This window comes from Coenobita brevimanus, chromosome 4, assembly GCF_032717465.1.
Source record: "Coenobita brevimanus isolate Jiangsu-jjx chromosome 4, ASM3271746v2, whole genome shotgun sequence".
Classification (NCBI taxonomy): domain Eukaryota; kingdom Metazoa; phylum Arthropoda; class Malacostraca; order Decapoda; family Coenobitidae; genus Coenobita; species Coenobita brevimanus.
In genome coordinates, this window is record NC_136957.1 from 13,345,349 (window position 1) to 13,373,256 (window position 27,908).

Genomic DNA, 27,908 nt, shown 5'->3' on the forward strand with positions numbered 1-27,908 from the left:
TGTGAGCAAAAGAAGGAGTAGATCAAAGTGGCAATTAATGTAGAGACTGAGCTCATTATATAGGGGCCGGCAGAGCTTGATACAACTTGTAAGAAGGACGCGCAAATGAAGCCATGGGGACAAAGAGTTGACAATCCTGCTCTGAACAACAGAAAGAACGACTTACTCTACTATAAGGGAGGAAGGGGGAGTGAGATAGAACACGCTCGTGATCAAACATGCAGCATACTGTACGTTAGAATTACACAAAGGATAATGAAATCATAGGCTATGTAACACCTCCCCACAAAGAAAAAGAAATTTACAAAGGAAATTTCTTATTACTCTAAAACAATCTGTCTAAAGTCTAGATAAGCAATCTGCAGTAACATTTTCTTTCCCCTTGACATGTTGTATGTCTAATGAATACTCCTCAAGAAGTAGACTCCATCTTGTCAATCTCTGATTTTTATCTTTAAACTTACTAAGGAATTTCAGTGGGCTATGATCGGTATAAATGACTATGGGGTCAAAACCAGAACACAAATAAAATAAAAAATGCTGTAAACCCAAAATCAAGGACAAGAGCTCTTTCTCAATAGTTGAGTAGTTCTTTTGAGGTGGAGTGAACTTCTTACTGTAATAAGATACAGGGTGTTCAATACCCTGATCATCCTCTTGCAGCAAAACAGCCCCAGCTCCTGTTTCACTTGCATCAACAGCCATCTTAAAAGGCTTAGCAAAATTTGGAGTAGCGAGCACTGGCTGACTTAATAGGATAGCTTTAAGTTTGTTGAAAGAGGATTCACAGTTATCGGTCCAGACAAATTTAACTCCCTTTTTCAGTAGGTCTGTAAGTGGTGATACAAGAATTGAAAAGTTAAGAACAAATCTCCTGTAATAACCTACCATTCCCAAAAATCTTTGTAGCTCTTTCCTACTTTTAGGTCTGGGAAGATCACTTATAACCTGAACCTTAGCTCCTGGTGGTGCAACATGTCCATCACCAATTACGTACCCAAGGTACTGAACTTTAGCTTGACCAAACTCACACTTTGATAAATTAGCTACAAGATTAGCCTGAACCAAACGCTCAAGAAATTTACTGTCATGGCATAGGTGATCTTCCCAGTTGTCACTGAAGATTAATGCATCATCAATATAAACAACACACCCTGCCAAACCCTCTGTTACAACATTCATGAGCTTCTGAAATGTGGCTGGTGCATTCTTCATACCATATGGCATTACAGAACATGCAAAAGTCTTTCCTAGTGTTACAAAACATGAGATCTCCCTAGCACGTTCAGTCATAGGTACTTGCCAGTATCCCTTTAACAAATCAAACTTACTTATGTACCTAGCCTTTCCGATCTTGTCTATGCAATCTTCCACACGAGGGAGAGGGTAAGTGTCTGTTTTGGTTATCTGATTAACACGTCTGTAGTCAATGCAAAGCCGCTGTCACCCCCCTGGCTTAGGGACTAGAGTGACAGGAGAACTCCACTCGCTCTGACAGGGCTCAATCATCTTGTGGTCCAACAAGTAGCCAAGCTCCTTCTGGATGAGAGGAACTTTCACTGGGTTCACACGGTAAGGAGGCAGTTTAATTGGCTTTGCGTCTCCAACATCGACATCATGCATCAACACAGTGGTTCTTCCTGGAGTGGCACGGAACACTTGCGGGTACTCCTGCAGTAATGCCGAAAACTCCTGCCTTTCCTCGGGAGGTAGATGAGAAAGCTTAGTCTGGAGATCATTCATGATATCAGGATTCTTCCCCAAACTATCACTCAGGCTCATGCTGCATGGGAGAACTTCACTTGCAGACTCGGGTGGAACAGCTACAGTGCAGACTGGGTTATTTTCGTCCCGCCTGTGATATAACTTTAGCATGTTGATGTGACAAAGTTGCTTGTTCTTTCTGCGATCTGGTGTGGTGATGACATAGTTGACATCACTGAGTTTCTTCTCCACGAAATAAGGACCACTAAACTTGGCTTGAAGAGGTTGCCCATGCACTGGTAGCAGAATCAAAACCTGATCTCCTGGCTGAAAGTGGTGCAACCTGGACTTCTTATCATACCAAGTCTTCATCTTCTCCTGAGCAGCTCCTAAATTCTCTCTCGCCAGCTGTAAAGCAGTGGACAGCCGTTCTTTGAACTTCATCACATACTCCAGCAGGTTGACGTCATCTTCCTCTGACAGCCAGCATTCCTTGAGTAACTTAAGGGGTCCTCTTACTTCATGGCCAAACAGTAGTTCAAAAGGTGAGAAGCCCAGTGATTCATTCGGAGATTCTCTTGCGGCAAATACAACAAATGGAAGACCTTTATCCCAGTCTTTCTGATGTTCCAAACAGTATTTATTGAGCATCGATTTGAGTGTTTGATGATATCTCTCCAACGCTCCTTGGGTTTGGGGATGGTAAGCTGAAGACGTGATCTGGGTGATGCCCAACTCTTTCAGAGACTGCTTGAAAACATTTGACATGAAATTACTATCCCGGTCGGACTGTACCTCCTTGGGCAGACCAAACTTTGTGAAGAACCCCAGCATTTCCTTAACCACGTTCTTTGCTGAGATACTTCTAAGTGGAATGGCTTCAGGATAACGAGTAACCATATCAGTCAGGGTCAACACATAAGAAAATCCTGAAGAAGTCTTAGGAAGAGGGCCCACAATATCCACCAACACACGGGTGAAAGGCTCCTCAAAAGGAGGAATGGGAACTAGAGGTGCAACCTTTTCGGTCTGATTACACTTCCCCACAACTTGACAGGTGTGACAAGACTTACAATACCAGGAAACATCCCTGAAGATACCTGGCCAGTAGAAGTGTTTCAAAATGCGTGCCCCAGTCTTCCTCACTCCAAGGTGTCCTGCCAAACTGGAATCATGAGCCACTCTAATGATATCCTGCCTACAAACATGAGGGATGACAATTTGATGTACAACCTCCCATTCACAGTCGGCTGATGCTGTTGGGGGTCTCCACTTCCTCATAAGTACTCCTGACTTTATATAATAACAAGTAGAAGCACCAGCTGACTCTTCCTCACTGCAAGCAGAGTTAGCTAGACCTTTCAACTCAGGGTCAGCAACCTGCAACTCAACCAACTCTTGACGAGACAAATTATCAACACTACGCGGTTCTGCCTCATCTGGTGAGTGGTCCAAATTAGCAAGAAAAGTGTCAGCTAGGATAACATCATCATCATCATTATCCTCTAAGTCACCAGTAACTTTAGACTTAGCCCTAGTGACAGCACATGCAGGGAACACATCAGGGACATCACAATCCTGGGCCGCAGCCACTGGCTCACTAGACAACTGAGGAGCTGGACACACTTGACTTCCACCAATATCATTTCCAAGTAAGAAAGTTACACCTGACATTGGGAGTGTCTCAACCAACCCAACCATAACGGAACCATTAACAAAACCAGACTCTAAATTCACTCGCACAGAGGGACAGAGAAGTAATTATTCCCTACACCTTGTAAGATTACAGTTTCATCAGAGGAATTAACATTAGAGCCTAGAACACTGGTCAGCATAAGGGATTGGCAAGCACCTGTATCACGATATATTTTCACTGATTTCCTGTTATTACTGTCCAGAGGACTGACAAAACCATCAGACAGGAAATTAGCACATGAACTCTTGAGAGTGTCACCCACGTTACTGCTCAAAAGAGGAGCTCCATCATGAGAATTTAAGTTACCCCTCAAAGCAGGTTCAGTTAACTCAGTTAAAGAATTCTGGGAACTCTCAAGGGTGGACACTAGACCAATTGACTGAATAATTAAAGACTCCTTTTTGTTCACATCACGCTGTCTCCTGAAACATTTCTCCGTAGTATGACCAAGCTTACTACAATAAGTATATTTACTTTTCTGAAATCTAGAGGTGAAGCTGGTATTTACTTCCTGAGAAACATCATCTTTATTCTCTTTCCTGTTACCTGTACTCTGAGTAGAGGCAACGTACTTACTCTCAGCTTTCCTTTTTTCTTTAGAATATCTCTTGTGAGTGAGAACATATTCATCAGCTAAAACTGCAGCATCAGACAAATTATCTATTCTTTTCTCATCAAGATATAGGCTTACATCTTTATTAATACACCTTTTGAAATCCTCCAGCAAAATCATCTGCTTAAATTTGTCAAAATCAGAACCCACATTCTTAAAATTTAACCACTGTTCTAACAGATCTTCTTTGATTTTTGCATACTCAACATGGGAATGCTTATCTTGCTTGTAAGTTGTCCTAAATTTTACTCTATAGGCTTCAGGAACAAGCTCATTGGCCTTAAGAATCAAGCTCTTAACTACATCATAATTATCACATTGATCCTGAGGCAAAAATGCATAAGTTACTTGAGCTTTACTGGTGAGAACAGTTTGAAGGAGTACTGGCCAATAATTTTTTGGCCAATTAAAACTTATAGCTATCCTCTCAAACAACTGAAAATACTTTGTTAAATCAGATTAATTAAAAGGAGGGACAAGTTTAACATTTTTAGCCACATCAAAATCATCAGAGCTAGATGATCCAGTTCCACCTTGTTTCATGTGATACTCATGGTCTGCCTGAATCCTAGCTAGTTCAGTTTGTGCCTCCTGAATACGAGCCTGAGACTCAGCCTCCTTAGCACGTGCCTGAGACTCAGCCTCCTTAGCACGTGCCTGAAACTCAGCCTCCTTAGCATTTGCCTGAAATTCAGCCTCCGTAACACGAGCCTCCTGCAGGGCTAGCTGTAACTTAGCTAATTCAATCTGCATTTGCTCATTTGGAGGAGTTACATTACATTGTGTCCCGCTGTGGCGGGGGGGACACAACCTGGCCGCATTATGGGGTGGTACTACTACTCTGCCGCCAGGTTGTGTTAGGAAGAATACTGCCACCGTATTCCCTGCGTGTCGTAAAAGGCGACTAAAAGGGGCGGGGTGAGGGGACTAGGGACCCTCTCCTCTGTTTTTTAGTTCCTAGAAAGAGACAGGCCAGAGAAAGGGATGGGGGATGGAGTTATCCCCGTACCCTGAAGATTGGGTCTATGAATGTGCGTGGATGTAGTACGATTGAGGCTAAAAGGGAGGAGATTGGGAGAATGTTTGTGAGAAGAAAGTTGGATGTGTTAGCTTTGAGTGAAACGAAGATGAAAGGGAAGGGGGAATCTATGTTTGGAAGTGTGAATGGAAGATTGTCAGGTGTTGATAGAGGAAGGGCAAGAGAAGGTGTGGCCTTGTTAGTGAGTCCGGAAGTACAGCAGTGTGTGATTGAATGGAAGGAGGTGTCATCGAGACTGATGTGGGTGAAAGCGAAATTTGAACGTGAGTTGTGGGTGTTTGTGAGTGCATATGGGCCTGGTAGTGAAAGGGATGAACAAGAGAGGGAGTCTTTCTGGAATGATGTTGATGAGTGTCTGCAGAGTTTTGGAGCGAATGTGAATGTGGTAATGATGGGAGATCTGAATGCTAGAGTGGGAAATGTAGCAGTTGAAGGCGTAGTTGGTATGCATGGTGTGCCTGGAAGAAATGAAAATGGGGAACGAATGATAGCGATGTGTGTTGAGCGAGAGATGGTGATTGGGAATACGCTGTTTGAGAAGAAAGATATTTATAAGTATACATGGGTGAGACAGGAGGGTGGAAGGGTTGTTGATAGAGCTTTGATGGACTATGTGGTTGTGTCTAGGAATGTAATAGGAAGATTGTTGGATGTGAGATTTCTAAGAGGGGAGGGTGGAGGTATGTCTGACCACTACCTGGTGGAGGGAAAGTTAAGAGTAGGTAAGAGATGGGTGAGAGCTAGGAGGGTTAGGTGTGGCAGGGAGGTTTTGAAAGTGAGTCAGTTGGATAAAAGAGAGAAAAAGATAGAGTATCAGGAGAAATTGAAAGATGAGTGGAACGCAGTGAAAGATCGGGAAAATGGCAGCGTGGAGGAGGAATGGCAGTTGTTTAAGAGTGCTGTGGTGGGGCATGCAGAAGAGGTGTGTGGTGTGAGACGTGTGGGTGGTGGTGTAAGAAAAGGAAGTGAATGGTGGTGCGAGGAAGTAAGTATGGCTGTGGCCGAGAAGAGACATGCATATGAAGTGTGGCTGCAGAGGAAGGATGAGATGTCATATGAAAGGTATAAGGAAAAGAGGAATAGAGCGAGAAGGGCTGTGCGTGATGCTAAAGTGACAGCAGATGAGAGGTGGGGTAGGCGGCTGACAGAGAATTTTCAACAGAATAAGAAAATGTTTTGGAAGGAGGTGAAAAGGGTGCGAAAGGGAGAGTCTGGGAAGGAAGAACGAGTAAAAGCAGAGGATGGAAGGATGTTAATTGAGATGGATGCAGTAAGGAAGAGATGGGCAGAGTATTTTGAAAGATTATTAAATGTAGAGGAGGAAAGGGTGGCTGAGATTGTGGCGGATGGAAGGGTGCAAGGAATAAATGTGTTGGGAGAGTTGAATGATTCTTTGATCACGAAGGAGGAAGTGGAGAAGGCAGTAAAGGAGATGAAAACAGGGAAAGCTGCAGGTATGGATGGGTGTGCTGTGGAATGCCTGAAGGGTGGTGGAGTGACTATTGTTGACTGGTTAGTAAGATTGTTGAATGTGTGCTTTGAGAAAGGTATGGTGCCAATTGACTGGGCAAGTGCTTGTGTGGTCCCGTTGTATAAAGGCAAGGGTGATAAGTATGAATGTACTAGCTTTAGGGGTATAAGTCTGTTGAGTGTTGTAGGTAAGGTGTATGGTAGAGTGTTAATTATGAGAGTTAGAGAGGGTACAGAGGGAGTGATTAGTGATGAGCAGTGTGGCTTTAGGAGAGGGAGGGGATGCGTTGATCAGGTGTTTGCTGTGAGACAAGTGTGTGAAAAGTATTTAGCGAAAGGCAAGGATGTGTTTTGGGCATTTATGGATTTAGAGAAAGCGTATGATAGAATTGATAGGGAGGCTTTGTGGACTGTTTTAAGATTGTATGGACTTGATGGTAGGTTACTAAAAGGGGTGAAAAGTTTTTATGTAAATAGTAGAGCATGTATAAGAGTGGGAAATGCTGTGAGTGATTGGTTTCCCGTGAGAGTGGGGCTGCGACAGGGATGTGTGATGTCACCTTGGTTGTTTAATATTTACATGGATGGTGTTGTAAGGGAGGTGAATGCAAGAGTTTTAGGTGGTCTGAGTCTGGTAAATGTTGATGGTGGAGATTGGAATCTGAAGCAGCTGCTGTTTGCAGATGATACTGCACTGGTGACTGATTCAGAGGAGAAATTGAGACAGTTGGTAGAGGAGTTTGGATGGGTGTGTGAAAGGAGGAATTTGAAAGTAAATGAGAATAAGAGTAAAGTGATGAAGTGTACGAGGTTGATAGATGGTAGGGGGATGAATATAGTTTTGAATGGTGAGTTGCTTGAGGAGGTAGATTGTTTTAAATATCTAGGGTCACATGTTGCTGTGGATGGAAGAATAGATGCAGAAGTGAAGTTTAGAATAAATGAAGTAGGAAAGGTGCTGGGAGGAATGAAAAGTGTTTAAATGTCGTTCGCTTAGAATGGATGTAAAGAGAAGGCTGTATGAGGGTGTTGTGGTACCGACTGCATTATATGGGGCTGAAACATGGAATATGGGTGTAGCAGAGAGGAAAAGTTTGAATGTAATGGAGATGAGGTGTCTGAGGAGTATGTGTGGAGTGACGCGTATGGATCGGGTGCGAAATGATCAAGTGCGAAGGAGAACTGGAGTTGTTCAGGAGATGGCTGGTAGAGTTGAGCAGAGGGTGTTGCAATGGTTTGGGCATATGGAGAGAATGGATAATGAGCGATTGGTGAAAAAGATAACTAGATCTGATGTGAGAGGTGTAAGGCTGAGAGGAAGACCACGAATAGGATGGATGGGTAGTGTGAAGAGAGCGCTGGATGCGAGAGGGATGTCTGTCGAGCAAGGAAGAGTGGCTGTGCGTGACAGAAATAAATGGAGAGAAATTGTGAATAAATAAGTGATGACGCAGCCCTGAGGGGATATTCTCCCGCATTTGGTCTGATCAGCTAGTCAGGTCAGGTGCGGGTAAGGGGATGGGTATGTTATGATGTGGCAGGGGTAAACCAGCTCTGCTGTCGGGCCCTCCTGCGGATGTCACTGATTGCATTGCGCAGTTGACCCTTGTGCGGTGTGGTGCGGTGAGGATCTGTCCGTTCTCCCCTTTGGGGCTAAGATGTGAATGAATGTGTTTAAATGGATGAGTAAATGGAGAGTGTGTCGTCCTGTCTCTTCACCGAGTTTGGTCAAAGTCGGCCAAATACTTTTCGATTTAGCACTTTCAGGAATGAGGCGGCCATTTGGATTTTCCTCACTGTATCAAAAAGTATTTGTTGAATCTCAGTATCAGCACCCAGGTGCACTAGTATACTGTATGTTGATCATTACTAATTTTCCAAAGGAATCAGTTCAGTAGTTTTTGCCGCGCAGGAGAATAAAAAATTGAAAACATAGCATAGAGGGTGTTAGTGCTAGGGAAAAACTGTGCCAAAAGAGGCCTGCAACCAATATACATCTCTCCTGAAAAGTTTAAGTCTCCATCTCGAACGGTCTTGGAATGCCAGAATTTCAGATCTCCCTCCCACTCCCGAAAATAAAGATAATAATTATGTACAGTATCATTAAGAACTTCACAGCATGTGGAGTTCTTAGTAATAGCATAAAAAAAATAATACAAATAACAATTATAGTAATGATATGCATCAGTAAAGATGTGTGATATCGAATTTATGTAGGGAAGTTGTCATTTATTGGTTATAACAATCCGATTTACTCAATGCTGTGCTCAAAAATAATCTAAAAAAAGATTGAGGTTCTCTATAACACGCCAGTCATGGCTTTCCTTGTGCTCATACATGTTGCCTCATCTTGTGCTCATACATGTTGCTCCAAGATGAATGTTTATTGATGTGAGAATGTAAAAACGTCTTAAGTGCTATGATTTTATCTGTTATTAACTTTGATTTAAATGAAGGAGTACAACATGCAGTATTGTGATAACATACAGTATCGTCTTATAGAATTTAAAAAAATGATGGATGACAAAAATTATATCTTTCCTTTTCTGCCACCACGAGTAATATGAGTTAAACACAAAATTTGTAACCTCTGGAGGCTCTAAACACACACACACACACACACACACACACACACACACTTGCTATGCAGCATGTATCTGAACTCCATTGTCAAACACTGAGGAGCAACTTTTTATATTAAAACAATCACAGTTTATCCTATCTTTTTTTCTTTTTCCTATGGGTGTACAATAAACACGAAATAGATTAAGAGAATTGCAGGGGACCTCATAGGCCACAGATAAGAAATGCCCATCGGAACACTGGCCGCCTCTCCTTCCATTCTTTCTCTCATCTAATACTTTAGGAACATGTAAAGCACAGACATTTTACACAAGGAATGAAATGAACATTTATACATACATTATGGTGTTTTTAATGCAATCGTGCATGCAGGGTCGTATGCATCTTAATAATGATATACGTGTACGAGACCCTGTAACTGTAATTATTTACCTATACTCTGTGTTCTGCATTCACGAATAGCATGTGAAGTGTTCTCTAGCACTGCCAAGTGTATAATAGCTGTCATGAAGTCTGCTGCATTCCAATCGACTTCCCTCCAACGATATGACTTACAATGATTCAGAATTTGCACCAACATGTAGCGCCATATTACTTTTGATTTCCTAATCTTTAGTTTCCAAGAGCAATGTATTATTCACCAGGTATTAACGTGTAAATCATGGCATGATGAATGGATAAATGTATCTCCAATAGAGCTTGCCTGCACTAACTAAGAGCATTTCCATTATAAAATAATGCAAATACCATTATCTTTGTTTACATGACGTTACTGAGCCCACAAAGACTTTCTGACCAAAAAGTCGAAATATATATATATTAGCATGTTTTTGCGTGTAGCGATTTCCGACAATTTCGCACGTCGCGTCGCACACAATGTGATTTTTTTAACCCGTCACGTCCCGAGGTTTTCCGCACCTCCGACATTCCCCAATCCCGAGGCATTTTCGGAAAATTTTTTTTTTGGCTAAAACCTCCGCTTTTGGTGAGAAACATCGTAAATTCATGGAGAAATCGCTCACCTGAGGTTTAAAATACTCGATCTAGGTAGGAGTACCTCCTTACCTGACTGGGTTTTCTAACAGGCTGGCACCAAAGAAAACGAGTTCTATGGGAGGGTAACTATTTCACACAACTCATAAACGGTATTTATTTATTTACTTGGTACGAATTTATATGTAGTATGAGAGTATATTGGTTTTCAAGCAGTAATATAGGCATTATAAGCATTGTTCCACTCACTAACTAATCACCATATCTGACCTTCTTTTGCACATTACCTGATCATTATTTCTGACTGTTTCTTCTTCTAATGCTATGTAAACTTTGTCCTCCACATTGTCATCAATTGGGGAATCACTCTGGCCCTGAATATCTTTACTGGCCAGGTCACTGGTAACAGGTGAATTGCCAAGACAATGGCGTGAGGGGGGGAGGGGGGAGGTTATGCGGTGTAAGGCATTGTCCCTGCCTGGCATCTTGTAGAGGAATAGAAGAAGGTGTCCCGTGTATACGTATAAAAAATCATGAGCAAAAATTGAAAATTGTGCAAATTAGGGACCTTGCAATTGCACGACGTACCAGTACGTCGCCGGGACTGGCAAATGCAAAATGTTGCAGCGTACCAATACGTTGATGGGACGAGGCGGGTTAAACTATTTATCTGACACTCTCTGGTCTTATCCCGACCTAATACAAAATGAATTAGGTCGATATCTATTACAATTCTCGTGGAACAAACCAATGCACAGACAGACATTTTCGCTTGTCGCTATTTTTGACTATTTCGTGTCGTAGTGTAGCGCGCGATCGCCATTATTTTTTTGTATACAGGTATTTCTGACGCTTCCTGGACTTACCCGGACCTACTGTGAAGAGAGTTATATTGATATCTATTACCGTTCTTGTGAAAGAAACAAACGCACAGACAGACACACATACACTGCTTAACTTTATTATTTAGTTGATGAAAACATACATTTGTTTAGGTAGATGCAAAAACATCCAACTGAAGGGATATGGTGCCTGTGTTCCGACAGCTGGCCTGTACTTTAGATTCTCCCTTTTCGAGGAGGCCAGTGACCATTGTTGCAAATAGTGTATTATAACTATTACAAGATCGATTCAGAAAGATTCTGAGATATAACTGAATACTGTGAATATTTAAACACATTACTGTATCAGGTAAATGGCGAACATTCCTGATGATCATAATGATATTAACTACAGTGCATAGTGCTCAGTGTCGTGGTATTTATGGTAGATGTTTATACCAATATTCAGAGCTAGATATTGTAGTTCTGTAGGTGCAAATACATTAATGGAGGTTATTTTATCGTAACTAGCTGATCCCACACTTATCAGTGAACCTCAGAAACATCATTTACAGTTACACAATGCTGTTTTATATAAGATCTGTGATTTTTTTTTTTTTTTTCGCTATCGTGTTTTTGAATATCTATCTGCATGCATGGCTATGCAATGAAATACATTTATTGACGATCAAGCCCTGCCAGCGTCCCTTATAGCTGGCACCAGTTGGACCGATTCACTGAGACCATTAACCTACTATATGCTTCATCATCATCATCATTTTACCAATGAAGATAACTAATAGGACATGGGATGAGCGTGGATTTCATTCAGATATAAGTATTCGAAAATTACAAAATCAGGACGTCCATTAACATAGTGTTGACTGAACGGACTACACATAATTCCACTCACCATACTTCACTTCTAACATTATTGCTCCAAGTCAAAGGCAATCAATACCCATAGTTATGTCATTCTTAATGCCTGTGCGGCGCAGACTATTCCATTAACTGGCGAATTAAAAACATGTACACAAGTATCAGAAGACATCTGACCAAATGGGATGTAGCTAAAGTGAAATACCCTGCATGTGAAAATCCTTAGGCGCTAGTGGCTGATCGGATCTCTCTAAGAGATGATCCTGCGTCTAAAGCTTGTGCAATCCCTGAGAAACGCATTTCAGACTTCCTTCACCCATTCATTAAGTTGAAGCACTGGTAGTGCTAATTGTCGGGTAAATACTCGTAACTTGACCACCTACACAAAGGAACTGCAGGAAAATGAGTATAAAGAGGAGGTACTATACAAGATTTATCAGGCCAATTTCCTCTGCGGCAATACTGGAGGCGAAGAGTTGGCAGGAGGATCAGACAAGGAAACATTCGGCTGGGAAGTCAGGGTGCTCGGAGTTAGTAGATCCTTTGCAGTCCATCCAAACAGATTCAGAACCTAATGAGTTTTTGCCTGATTGTTAAGATGCACAAGTTTTGGAGTCTTCCTTCATCTCCAGCATCTGACTTATAAGGGAACTGTTAACAGCAGCTGTACAATATACACGGAAGTGGTGTTCTATTTGCAAGGGAGACAAACTGATCACTGTGATTTGGCAGGGAACAGTTTGATTATCTGAGTTTCTCTGAGACAGACTTTACTTAATTGACTTTCACCAGACTCACAGGCAGATCATAAAAACTTCCGTGTTGTTTCCAATACACCAGTCTTGAATGAGACAGCCATAACATGGAATCAGTATGGATAGACTAGACTTAAATGAGACAACCATGCCAATGTATTCAGTATGGATGACGAGTGTAAGTGGTGACGTTCAGGAGTGCGTATTATACGATGATTGCTGGGCCTCTGGGAAAGGATATATATATATATATATATATATATATATATATATATATATATATATATGTACAGTACTCGCGCATCCAGCACGGTATTTTTGTCAGACAGTACTGCCTTAGTGGACTAAATCCATAGTGGACAAACAACAAACCTTAAGGGAAAAATGAATTATGTCAGACAAGCCTTGAAAATGTCCCCCCAAAATTCAACTTAACTACATTTTGACACAACTAAGATTTTACCAACCTTTAAGGTAAGTGGTGATGGGCTTGAGGGGAAGGGGAGGGGTTTCCGAGGCTGCAGGAGGTTCTACTGACCCCTGGAGGAGGGCCTTCAGCATCCTGAGGAGGCCCCTGTTTCAACTTCCCTCATAAATCCCTCATAGTCACACACTGACACATCGTCGATTTCGTCATCAAGGGGATGTGCAATACTGGAATTTGACTGGCACACTTCACGAGTCACGAGGAAGGCGTATTGGACTGACGCGGCAGTACTTGGGAAACGTTCCTCGGTACTGGCCATCTTCCCACGCCCAGGTGGGTAATATTACTGGAAACAACACGACAGTACTAGAGAAGAACTCCTCGGATTTGGCCCACTTTGCATGGCCGATCCATACTAGCCCAGCAGATCTGTACTGCAGTGATAAATTATTTTATTTTTTGCCGACCGTACTGGATGAAAATAGTACTGGACAAATGTGTACTGGACGCGAGGGTACTGTGTGTGTGTATATATATATATATATATAAAGGCGAGTGTTTGTATGTTTGTTGCCTAAAAACTCGGCTCCCTTAGGGTCTACCCCCACATATGATACATATTCTGAATAAGCATGATCCAGGGAGTGTTTTGGTATATAATTTATTAGGATTAATTCTAACTACATTACGTATATTGGCCGAAGGCACAATCAGCCCTCTGCAGGAGCTAGCCGAAAATGTCCGGAGAGAGGGCGGACTTTTTCAGCCAGTATGTGTGTGTGTGTGTGTGTGTGTGTGTGTGTGTGTGTGTGTGTTTTTATGTGAGGAAGAAGGAACCAAAGGCCATGAGCCCGCAAAACTGTTCCTTCCAATAGAAAAACAAAATACAAGAGAGGGCCAAATTCAAGATCCATTCATTTCGAGATGCCCGGACACACTGTGTTTGAAAGACTGGAGATCATAGGAAGCAGGAAATACAGACAGAGGGAGACAGGTCCAGAGTTGATCTGTTGCATAAATGAAGGACTGGGAGTAACGATTAACTCTTGCATTAGAGAGTTGGACAGAAAAGGGGTGAGAGTTTGCTGCTAGACGGGTGCTACGCGCCCATCATAGAAGTGGAGGAATGCATGCAGACAGTTCAGAGGAACAGTGATCATTCAAGTAGCGATAGAAAAGAAATAAAGATGCAACATTGCGGCGAAGAGACAGAGGTTGAAGGGATATATATATATATATATATATATATATATATATATATATATATATATATATATATATATATATATATATATATATATATCATTGTCATCATCATCATTATCAGCCATTGTAAGTCCACTGCTGAACCAAGGCCTTCCCTAACCTTTTCCACAAATTACTTGACTTAGCCAATTTCTGCCATGTTTTGCCTGAAAACTTCTCTATCTCATCTCTCCACCTCTTGTCTGGCCTTTTTCTGCTATGCTTACAATCTCTTGGAGTTCAGTTAGTGAGCCTCTTGCTTCATTGGTTATCCCTTATACTTGCTACATGACCTCCCGGCCTCCGTATCTGTTCTTTCATAACATCTCTAATGTCTTTGACTTTGCCCTCTAATCCAAGTTGATCTTTCCTTGTCTCTAATAGATATTCCCAATATTGTTCCTTCCATTGTTCTCTGAGAACGAATTAGTTGATTTTCCATTGATTTTGTCAGTTTCCACGTCTCACAACCGTGAGTCAGAGCTAGGATTATACTTATATTTCGTTGTATACTTTTCATTTCATACATATTGGGCAAGCTACTTTTCATGAAGGGTCTATGTTTACCACAAGCTTTGCATCCAATTCTAATCCATCCTTTTATTTCATTGTCACGGTCTTTCGTTAGTTTTAGTATTTGCTCCAAGTAATTGTACTCCTCGACTTCTTCAATAATTTCTTTGCTTGTTATGATGACGCTGTTTGGTGTATTTGGACTAAACATTAGTTTTACTCCGGTTCATCTTAGTCTTAGTTTGAGACTTTCTTTATTTAGGTCATTTAACATTGCTTGCAATGTCTCTGCTGTTCCTGAGATCAGGACAATGGCATCTGCAAATCTTAAATGATATAGGTTTTCTCCATCTATACATACTCCTTTGTTTTCCCAATCTAGCTTTCTGAACATACTTTCTAGGCATGTCATAAGTGAAATAATTTTGGTGAAATTTGTCTCCCTGAAGCATGCCCTTCTCAATCTTAACCCCTTCCTGTGCGGATAAGTTAATAAGTTTTCTGTGATGTGACAAGCTTCCCCCCCCCGTCCACCACGCGCTCCAAAAATGTGTTTGTCTTGGCTTATTTTCACCACCCAGACATATTTATTTTGTCACAAAACCCACATACTCCTGTTCATCAATGTTTGTTCTACACGATAAGCAAAAAAGGAAAACACCAAAAAACACACTATACGTACGGTATGTTAGGGCCCTCTGAATAAACATTCGTGATCATAGATTTCAATTCCCAGCATCATAAGTCGAATGTTTATTAATCAATCTCTACATATTATACATCATTCGAAAGAGAACTTTATTAGCTTTTGAATGCCGGAGGTCCCAGTTTGATACGAGTTATGGTGTTCGAGTAATAAACGAAAAGGTAAAACCCATTTCCAACAGACAACATATTTTTTTTTTATTCAGGGAGCTCTAGTGAAAAACTTTCTTTCAATTGTTATGTTTTTATTTTATCATCCTATGCAGAATTTCATTTGCTTTCATTTGAGCAAAAACGGTGATCCTAGGCCTCATAATTTTCGAGAAAAATGCAAAAAACTACGGTGTACCCACGCCATGTCGTGACTGTAGTGCAGTTCCCTGCCTTCCTCTGAGCTACTGCACATATTTAACCAATTCTTTGTACACTAGATATGCACACTATATTCACATGATTCACTGTCACTAATTTTTACAGTTGAATACTCACATTTGGCGCAGCATAGAGGCAGTGTAGTTGATTAGAAACAGTAGCATAATCTTCACTGGGCCAACAGCTGATAATGACCAGGAATGCTTCACAAACACCAAATTTCTTATTGCAAACACCAAATCTACACTATACACAAGCACTACTGGTATGGTGAAATATGTTGCATGGCCAGGATGGGGGTAAGAGTGGAAATTTAAAGGGACAGAACCACACAGTACCTTCCCCACTCACTGCTCATTTGGTACTGAATAACCTGTCCACTCTCTTGCTGGTATCAGGACCCATAGTTGCCAATCATTACTTTTGATGAGGAGCAGGAAAGCTATGACGCCTCCAAAAATGGCGCCAATCGGCTGAAAACTTTTTCTCTGATGATAGTTTTTATGCTTTAATGACGACAAATGCGTCATTGAGTATAGCCACTGCCACACCCTAATGATGACAAACGCATCATCGTGTGAGGAGGGGTTAAATTTTTCCGAGTCCCTGTGTAATTTAAATGTAGCAGTTCCCTCTTTATCAGTGTTTTCAAGCAGTTTTACAATGTTCTCATTTAGTCCTTTTTCTTCCAATGAATTAATAACTGCGTTGTGCACCACACAGTTGAAAACCTTTTCTTAATGAAAAAAAACGAAGGAGAATGGTTTATTATGTTTTGTAGCTTTTGGTGAAAAAGATAACTAGATCTGATGTGAGAGGTGTAAGGCTGAGAGGAAGACCACGAATAGGATGGATGGACAGTGTGAAGAGAGCGCTGGATGCGAGAGGGATGTCTGTTGAGCAAGGAAGAGTGGCTGTGCATGACAGAAATAAATGGAGAGAAATTGTGAATGAATAAGTGATGACGCAGCCCTGAGGGGATATTCTCCCGCATTTGGTATGATCAGCTAGTCAGGTCAGGTGCGGGTAAGGGGATGGGTCTGTTATGATGTGGCAGAGGTAAACCAGTTCTGCTGTCGGGCCCTGCTGCAGATGTCACTGATTGCATTGCGCAGTTGACCCTTGTGCGGTGTGGTGCGGTGAGGATCTGTCCGTTCTCCCCTTTGGGGCTAAGATGCGAATGAATGTGTTTGAATGGATGAGTAAATTGGGAGTGTGTCATCCTGTCTTGGCTACCTCCCTTTCCTTGGGGGAAGCAGCCTAGGTATATAGATAGTATATAGATAGATAGCTTTCTCAATTAGCTGGTTCATTCTATGTAGATGATCAGTAGTGGAATACTGCTTCAGAATCCTGCCTGTTCACGAGGTTGCTTTTCTTCCAGATTTATTGTTATTCTCTTCTTAAGGACTACAGTGAAGTGTTTGTAAATAACTGGTAATAAGCTAATGGGTTGATGGTTACTAAGACCTTTTGAGCCGCCCTTTTCGTAAAGCAAAATAACTAATGCATTACACATTGTGTGTGTGTGTGTGTGTGTGTGTGTGTGTGTGTGTGTGTGTGTGTATGTGTGTGTGTGTGTGTGTGTGTGTGTGTGTGTGTGTGTGTGTGTGTGTGTGTTATAAAACGGCAGGAGAAAGTATATAGGATGTGTACTGTGAGTAACAACTGATTGATGGATGCCAATGAGTTACCCAAGCATGACAGCTGGAGTGCGTAAAGAGATTAACGTGGGGGACTAAGAAATGGGAGGGATGAGCTGGAACTATAGTATGAAGGAGGAGGAGACGTTATGCCGTTGTATCCTCTGAAAATGGGTGTTGTAGGGTTAATGGACTGAGTGTTGTGAAAATTTATTTCCAAATTTTTTCTAGCACCAAATTTGGCCAGCGTTGCTGCCACTTATCTGGTCTTGTGATACAGGTAAAATGTTCAACACCGATCCTTTGACTGGTAGTGTCTTGAGGGATAAGATATAGGAGCACAGTCTTTTTATTCTCGCAACATAAATCCCTTTCCTAGTTAATGACTGCAACATTCTGAGTGGAAAACGTATGAAAGATTGCAGAGAGAAAGCATCTTTAGTTTCTTCACCAATGAATAATCTATATGAAATGATGGGGCAAAAATATTTAACAACATTCATAGGTGTATACACTGTATGCTCTGCAGCCTTTGAGAAGTTACCCTAACTATATTGAAAGTAAGAAAAAATCTTGACAATAATGTGAGAACATGATTGCTTAATACACAGTCAAAACAATTGTGCTGTTGGCATTAGGCACCGTCATTACAAAATTCAGAGGTGGGATGATGTATCAGCAAGTATTTCCCCTGAAAAATTTTTACCCTTGCATCCTAACCAAGGCTCCAAGCATGAAGTGGGCTGTATCTCACCCTCACTATGAGGCACCGTCCATCCAGCACTGGGTCAAAGCCTTCACCTCATGCCCTACCTGGTCCAACATATTTTGCTTCTTCTATATTCTTAGACAAAGTTTCTTATCATTCTTCATCTCAGGCAAATTTGCCGGTAAACTCTACTCCTGAGCTAAAACTTTTATCACCCTCTGTATTTAAGCTAAAAACTTTTGCATAAAATGAAGCTGGCCATTCACCCTCATTGTGTACGATAGGAATATGCAGAGAGAGAGAGAGAGAGAGAGAGAGAGGGAGTCGCACGTGCATTTGGGATTTACTGAATAGTGGCAATAATACATCATGCCATGCACTTCTATAATTATTATGTAAAAATAAATAAATTAGTATATATAAATGAATAAATGTAAAAAAGTGTGTGTGTATATATATATATATATATATATATATATATATATATATATATATATATATATATATATATATATATGTATATATATATATATATATATATATATATTGTTACGGAACAGAGAAAGATAATGTACACTTTAAGTGAGAATACGAAGAGTCACTACTGTCCCGTAAAGTTCCAGGTTCAAAACAAAAGAGTTAGGTAAAATTACAAGTTAAAGTTTAATGCTTAAATTAACAACAAAACATTCAGGACTCATAAAGATAATGTAATGGCAAATAAACAGGTTAAATATATGGTTAACTGCAATAGCCTCTATTAACACGAAATTAGCAAGAGTAAATTTATCTAAGTCAGCCCTGATAAAATGAGATACCAGATAATACTCAGTGAATGCCAGATAAATAATTACAGATACAAACTATTATCAAAAATGACTGACATAAAGAACCCCACACGAATTACAAAAACTTCACTAGGCCTACAAATTAAACTTATGCTATACAGTACAAGAAAAAATACAACAGTTATACTCAAATTACACACAGCTGCTAGATGGTTGGAGATTTCTTGAGCACTCACAATAATAATAATATCTGTACAGGGGAGGACAGAGATGTGAACAAAATGAGGAGCAGATCTAAGTGGCAATGATGCAGAGACTGAGCTCATTATATAGGGGCCAGCAGAGCCTGATACAACTTGTAAGAAGGAAGTGCAAATGAAGCCACGGGGACAAAGAGATGAAAATCCCGCAAAGTATAACAGAGAGAACGACTTACTCTACTATAACGGTAGAAGGGGGGGACTGAGGCAGAACACGCTCGTGATCAAACATGCAGCATACTGTGCGTTAAAATTACACAAAGGATGATGAAATCATAGGCTATGTAACACCTCCCCACAAAGAAAAAAGAAATTTACAAAGGAAATTTCTTATCACTCTAAAACAATCTGTATATGGCATTACAGAACATGCAAAAGCCTTTCCTAATGTTACAAAACATGAGATCTCCCTAGCACGTTCAGTCATAGGTACTTGCCAGTATCCCTTTAACAAATCAAACTTACTTATGTACCTAGCCTTTCCGATCTTGTCTATGCAATCTTCCACACGAGGGAGAGGGTAAGTTTCTGTTTTGGTTATCTGATTAACACGTCTGTAGTCAATGCAAAGCCTCTGTGACCCACCTGGCTTAGGGACTAGAGTGACAGGAGAACTCCACTCGCTCTGACAGGGCTCAATCATCTTGTGGTCCAACAGGTAGCCAAGCTCCTTCTGGATGAGAGGAACTTTCACTTGGTTCACACGGTAAGGAGGCAATTTAATTGGCTTTGCGTCTTCAACATCGACATCATGCATCAACACAGTGGTTCTTCCTGGAGTGGCACGGAACACTTGCGGGTACTCCTGCAGTAATGCCGAAAACTCCTGCCTTTCCTTGGGTGGTAGATGAGAAAGCTTAGTCTGGAGATCATTCATGATATCAGGATTCTTCCCCAAACTATCACTCAGGCTCATACTGCATGGGAGAGCTTCACTTGCAGACTCGGGTGGAACAGCTACAGTGCAGACTGGATTATTTTCGTCCCGCTTGTGATATAACTTTAGCATGTTGATGTGACATAGTTGCTTGCTCTTTCTACGATCTGGTGTGGCGATGACATAGCTGACATCACTGAGTTTCTTCTCCACGAAATAAGGGCCACTAAACTTGGCTTGAAGAGGTTGCCCATGAACTGGTAGCAGAATCAAAACCTGATCTCCTGGCTGAAAGTGGCGTAACCTGGACTTCTTGTCATACCAAGTCTTCATCTTCTCCTGAGCAGCTCCTAAATTCTCTCTCGCCAGCTGTAAAGCAGTGGACAGCCGTTCTTTGAAATTCATCACATACTCCAACAGGTTGACGTCATCTTCCTCCGACAGCCAGCATTCCTTGAGTAACTTAAGGGGTCCTCTTACTTCATGGCCAAACAGTAGTTCAAAAGGTGAGAAGCCCAGTGATTCATTTGGAGATTCTCTTGCGGCAAACACAACGAATGGAAGACCTTTATCCCAGTCTTTCTGATGTTCCAAACAGTATTTCTTGAGCATCGATTTGAGTGTTTGATGATATCTCTCCAACGCTCCCTGGGTCTGGGGATGGTAAGCTGAAGACGTGATCTGGGTGATGCCCAACTCTTTCAGAGACTGCTTGAAAACGTTTGACATGAAATTACTTCCCCGGTCTGACTGTACCTCCTTAGGCAGACCAAACTTTGTGAAGAACCCTAGCATTTCCTTAACCACTTTCTTTGCTGAGATATTTCTAAGTGGAATGGCTTCAGGATAACGAGTAGCCATATCAATCATGGTCAACACATAAGAAAATCCTGAAGAAGTCTTAGGAAGAGGGCCCACAATATCCACCAACACACGGGTGAAAGGCTCCTCAAAAGGAGGAATGGGAACTAGAGGTGCAACCTTTTCGGTCTGATTACACTTCCCCACAACTTGACAGGTGTGACAAGACTTACAATACCAGGAAACATCCCTGAAGATACCTGGCCAGTAGAAGTGTTTCAAAATGCGTGCCACAGTCTTCCTCACTCCAAGGTGTCCTGCCAAACTGGAATCATGAGCCACTCGAATGATATCCTGCCTACAAACACGAGGGATGACAACTTGATGTACAACCTCCATTCACAGTCGGCTGATGCTGTTGGGGGTCTCCACTTCCTCATAAGTACTCCTGACTTTACATAATAACAAGTAGAAGCACCAGCTGACTCTTCCTCACTGTAAGCAGAGTTAGCTAGACCTTTCAACTCAGGGTCAGCAACCTGCAACTCAACCAACTCTTGACGAGACAAATTATCAACACTACGGGGTACTGCCTCATCTGGTGAGTGGTCCAAATTAGCAAGAAAAGTGTCAGCTAGGATAACATCATCATCATCATTATCCTCTAAATCACCAGCAACTTTAGACTTAGCCCTAGTGACAGCACATGCAGGGAACACATCAGGGACATCACAATCCTGGGACGCAGCCACTGGCTCACTAGACAACTGAGGAGCTGGACACACTTGACTTCCACCAATATCATTTCCAAGTAAGAAAGTTACACCTGACATTGGGAGTGTCTCAACCAACCCAACCATAACAGAACCATTAACAAAACCAGACTCTAAATTCACTCTGCACAGAGGAACAGAGAAGTAATTATTCCCAACACCTTGTAAGATTACAGTTTTCATCCTGGCAAGGTCGCCAAATTTATGTTACGGAACAGAGAAAGATAATGTACACTTTAAGTGAGAATACGAAGAGTCACTACTGTCCCGTAAAGTTCCAGGTTCAAAACAAAAGAGTTAGGTAAAATTACAAGTTAAAGTTTAATGCTTAAATTAACAACAAAACATTCAGGACTCATAAAGATAATGTAATGGCAAATAAACAGGTTAAATATATGGTTAACTGCAATAGCCTCTATTAACACGAAATTAGCAAGAGTAAATTTATCTAAGTCAGCCCTGATAAAATGAGATACCAGATAATACTCAGTGAATGCCAGATAAATAATTACAGATACAAACTATTATCAAAAATGACTGACATAAAGAACCCCACACGAATTACAAAAACTTCACTAGGCCTACAAATTAAACTTATGCTATACAGTACAAGAAAAAATACAACAGTTATACTCAAATTACACACAGCTGCTAGATGGTTGGAGATTTCTTGAGCACTCACAATAATAATAATATCTGTACAGGGGAGGACAGAGATGTGAACAAAATGAGGAGCAGATCTAAGTGGCAATGATGCAGAGACTGAGCTCATTATATAGGGGCCAGCAGAGCCTGATACAACTTGTAAGAAGGAAGTGCAAATGAAGCCACGGGGACAAAGAGATGAAAATCCCGCAAAGTATAACAGAGAGAACGACTTACTCTACTATAACGGTAGAAGGGGGGGACAGGCAGAACACGCTCGTGATCAAACATGCAGCATACTGTGCGTTAAAATTACACAAAGGATGATGAAATCATAGGCTATGTAACAATATATATACCTATATATATATATATATATATATATATATATATATATATATATATATATATATATATATATATATATATTGTGTGTGTGTGTGTGTGTGTGTGTGTGTGTGCATTACAATCTAATGTACTATAGCATTAGCCGCGTGTGTGTGTGTGTGTGTGTATTTTGGAAGCCGAAACTACACATTCAAATCGCACCAAAATTGGCACAAAAAATTCACTGATGTGAAAAAACTTGGTCTCATCACGACTGAAAAACTTTTACTATATTTAATGAGCGATCACATTTTGACCTAAAAACTCCGCTCCAGGCGCCCGGCCTAGGATCCCCGAAGATTTTTTTGGCCATAGATATAACTAAAATAAACTATAGCAGCGCGAGAGCCCTCTGCTGGAGCAAGTGCAATGGGCCCGAAGGGCCCACGAGCAGTTGTCTTTCCCATAAAAATAGGGTGGATTACATCCAGGGATAGGTAAATGAAAGGGACAGTATGGGAAAGCAATCAGTAATGTGCAGCGTGGTGGGCATGCGTCCATCCCACATTGTTTCTAGTCACCGAAATTCTTGGTTCTAGGCTCACAGGAATGATCATCTTGACAATTTGTTTTTTCCTTTTAGATTCACTCTGAGAATGTTTGTGGAACGGAAACTATTTTTCAATTAGGCTACTGCTTTAAGAAGGGAGGAGATTAATCCTTATAACTGCCTTTCCACGTACATTTCATATATATTTTTTTTTTTTTTTTTTTTTTTTTTTTTGCTTCCTTCCATCACTCGCTTTCTCACACAGTCATTTACCATATCAAGTTACCTTCTTCATGGTTTTTCATGTCCACTACCACCCACAATCTCTCTCACATATACCCTATTCATGACTTTCTCTAACTTCCATGTATATGACCATGCAGTCTGTGCTCTCTCTCTCTTTCCATCCGATCAATAGATTTTCTTACTTAACATCGTTCCTTGTATTTAAAGTTCTTATTCTGTCCAACGTTGCAATGCACATTTTATTTTTTTTTGTAAATCCCATTTCCGCTGCTGGATACTGACTATTCAGACACGTGCCAAGCTAATTTCTCAAATCCATTTGTTACCTAAGTTGCTTTTCGCAGTCCCCTTGCAGTCTCTGTACTGATGCACTGTTTACTGTCAAGGTCTTCGTGATACAAGATCCATTTCTCTCAGCACTTCCTATATACACCTACTACTCAGCTCTGTCACTACACCGAGGTAGTTAATAGCTTTCCCCATCGCAAGTCTCCATCTCAGAAACCACCAATTCTCTCTTCTCTCCATTTCCTTTCAGACACTGACGTCACCAATCAGTCTGTCTAACTGTAGCCAGACGCCTAAATCTCGGAAGCAGTGGCCGCAGACAAATCGTCTCCAAGTCAATGTCTTCCGCCATCACGCTGCCCTTTCTCCAGTTCATACCCCAGTAAATAGATATTTACAAAACTCTGAACCGATCAACGAAAATCCTCTTCAGCGCTTTCAAACAATCTATGTATGTATGTATATATGTATGTATGTATGTATGCATGTATGTATGTACCTCTCTCTCTCTCTCTCTCTCTCTCTCTCTCTCTCTCTCTCTCTCTCTCTCTCTCTCTCTCTCTCTCTCTCTCTATATATATATATATATATATATATATATATATATATATTTATATTCCATCATCCAATCCTACGTTGCCCCATGAGGAGCGTAGGAACCCTGGGCTAGGCAAATTGGTCCTGACATTTAAGATGAGAGTGAGCAGCATCACTCGTTCCTGAGTGGCATGTCGTGAGTAATAACTCCAACCATCCCTTAGATATAAACCTTCACCGGCTCAATCCGATTGGAGCGCCGTAATTACCCACTAAACTATCAGGCGCCATAACTTGGTTATATGGTTTATAATTTGGTTATATGGTTACCATCCAGCGTAGTAAATGGTTTCCTGGTGTACAGGAAACCATTCGGCTTGTCACTCAGTGTTGAGTCACCCACAGGCAGAAGGAAGAGGAAAGAATGAAGGACAAAAAGACAAAAGAGGGAGTGTAAAGTCACCCGTAGGCAGAAGGACGTGGAAAAAATGAAGTAAAGAAAGACAGAAGAGGAAGGAAGGAAGGAATGGGGGAAGGAGAGGAAAGGGCAGACACCTGAGAGCAGCACTACATCGAGTGAGTGGATGATGAGCGCCCACACACACACACACACACACACACATATATATATATATATATATATATATATATATATATATATATATATATATATATATATATATATATATATATATATATATATATATATATATTGTTACGGAACAGAGAAAGATAATGTACACTTTAAGTGAGAATACTAAAAATCACTACTGTCCCGTAAAGTTCCAGGTTCAAAACAAAAGAGTTAGGTAAAATTACAAGTTAAAGTTTAATGCTCAAACTAACAACAAAACATTCAGGACTCATAAGGATAATGTAATGGCAAAAACAGGTTAAATATATGGTTAACTGCAATAGCCTCTATTAACACGAAATTAGCAAGAGTAAATTTATCTAAGTCAGCCCTGATAAAATGAAAATACCAGATAATACTCAGTGAATGTAAGATATATTATTACAGATACAAAATATTATTAATAATGACTGACATCCAAACTTTACATTAATCACAAAAACCTCACTAGGCCTACAGATTAACACCTTATGCTATACAGTATAAGAACAAAATGTAATAACACTCATACTCAAATTACACAGCAGTTAAGATGGCTGGAGACTTCCTGAGCACTCACAATAATAACAATTATACAGGGGAGGACAGAGATGTGAGCAAAAGAAGGAGTAGATCAAAGTGGCAATTAATGTAGAGACTGAGCTCATTATATAGGGGCCGGCAGAGCTTGATACAACTTGTAAGAAGGACGCGCAAATGAAGCCATGGGGACAAAGAGTTGACAATCCTGCTCTGAACAACAGAAAGAACGACTTACTCTACTATAAGGGAGGAAGGGGGGAGTGAGATAGAACACGCTCGTGATCAAACATGCAGCATACTGTACGTTAGAATTACACAAAGGATAATGAAATCATAGGCTATGTAACACCTCCCCACAAAGAAAAAGAAATTTACAAAGGAAATTTCTTATTACTCTAAAACAATCTGTCTAAAGTCTAGATAAGCAATCTGCAGTAACATTTTCTTTCCCCTTGACATGTTGTATGTCTAATGAATACTCCTCAAGAAGTAGACTCCATCTTGTCAATCTCTGATTTTTATCTTTAAACTTACTAAGGAATTTCAGTGGGCTATGATCGGTATAAATGACTATGGGGTCAAAACCAGAACACAAATAAAATAAAAAATGCTGTAAACCCAAAATCAAGGACAAGAGCTCTTTCTCAATAGTTGAGTAGTTCTTTTGAGGTGGAGTGAACTTCTTACTGTAATAAGATACAGGGTGTTCAATACCCTGATCATCCTCTTGCAGCAAAACAGCCCCAGCTCCTGTTTCACTTGCATCAACAGCCATCTTAAAAGGCTTAGCAAAATTTGGAGTAGCGAGCACTGGCTGACTTAATAGGATAGCTTTAAGTTTGTTGAAAGAGGATTCACAGTTATCGGTCCAGACAAATTTAACTCCCTTTTTCAGTAGGTCTGTAAGTGGTGATACAAGAATTGAAAAGTTAAGAACAAATCTCCTGTAATAACCTACCATTCCCAAAAATCTTTGTAGCTCTTTCCTACTTTTAGGTCTGGGAAGATCACTTATAACCTGAACCTTAGCTCCTGGTGGTGCAACATGTCCATCACCAATTACGTACCCAAGGTACTGAACTTTAGCTTGACCAAACTCACACTTTGATAAATTAGCTACAAGATTAGCCTGAACCAAACGCTCAAGAAATTTACTGTCATGGCATAGGTGATCTTCCCAGTTGTCACTGAAGATTAATGCATCATCAATATAAACAACACACCCTGCCAAACCCTCTGTTACAACATTCATGAGCTTCTGAAATGTGGCTGGTGCATTCTTCATACCATATGGCATTACAGAACATGCAAAAGTCTTTCCTAGTGTTACAAAACATGAGATCTCCCTAGCACGTTCAGTCATAGGTACTTGCCAGTATCCCTTTAACAAATCAAACTTACTTATGTACCTAGCCTTTCCGATCTTGTCTATGCAATCTTCCACACGAGGGAGAGGGTAAGTGTCTGTTTTGGTTATCTGATTAACACGTCTGTAGTCAATGCAAAGCCGCTGTCACCCACCTGGCTTAGGGACTAGAGTGACAGGAGAACTCCACTCGCTCTGACAGGGCTCAATCATCTTGTGGTCCAACAAGTAGCCAAGCTCCTTCTGGATGAGAGGAACTTTCACTGGGTTCACACGGTAAGGAGGCAGTTTAATTGGCTTTGCGTCTCCAACATCGACATCATGCATCAACACAGTGGTTCTTCCTGGAGTGGCACGGAACACTTGCGGGTACTCCTGCAGTAATGCCGAAAACTCCTGCCTTTCCTCGGGAGGTAGATGAGAAAGCTTAGTCTGGAGATCATTCATGATATCAGGATTCTTCCCCAAACTATCACTCAGGCTCATGCTGCATGGGAGAACTTCACTTGCAGACTCGGGTGGAACAGCTACAGTGCAGACTGGGTTATTTTCGTCCCGCCTGTGATATAACTTTAGCATGTTGATGTGACAAAGTTGCTTGTTCTTTCTGCGATCTGGTGTGGTGATGACATAGTTGACATCACTGAGTTTCTTCTCCACGAAATAAGGACCACTAAACTTGGCTTGAAGAGGTTGCCCATGCACTGGTAGCAGAATCAAAACCTGATCTCCTGGCTGAAAGTGGTGCAACCTGGACTTCTTATCATACCAAGTCTTCATCTTCTCCTGAGCAGCTCCTAAATTCTCTCTCGCCAGCTGTAAAGCAGTGGACAGCCGTTCTTTGAACTTCATCACATACTCCAGCAGGTTGACGTCATCTTCCTCTGACAGCCAGCATTCCTTGAGTAACTTAAGGGGTCCTCTTACTTCATGGCCAAACAGTAGTTCAAAAGGTGAGAAGCCCAGTGATTCATTCGGAGATTCTCTTGCGGCAAATACAACAAATGGAAGACCTTTATCCCAGTCTTTCTGATGTTCCAAACAGTATTTATTGAGCATCGATTTGAGTGTTTGATGATATCTCTCCAACGCTCCTTGGGTTTGGGGATGGTAAGCTGAAGACGTGA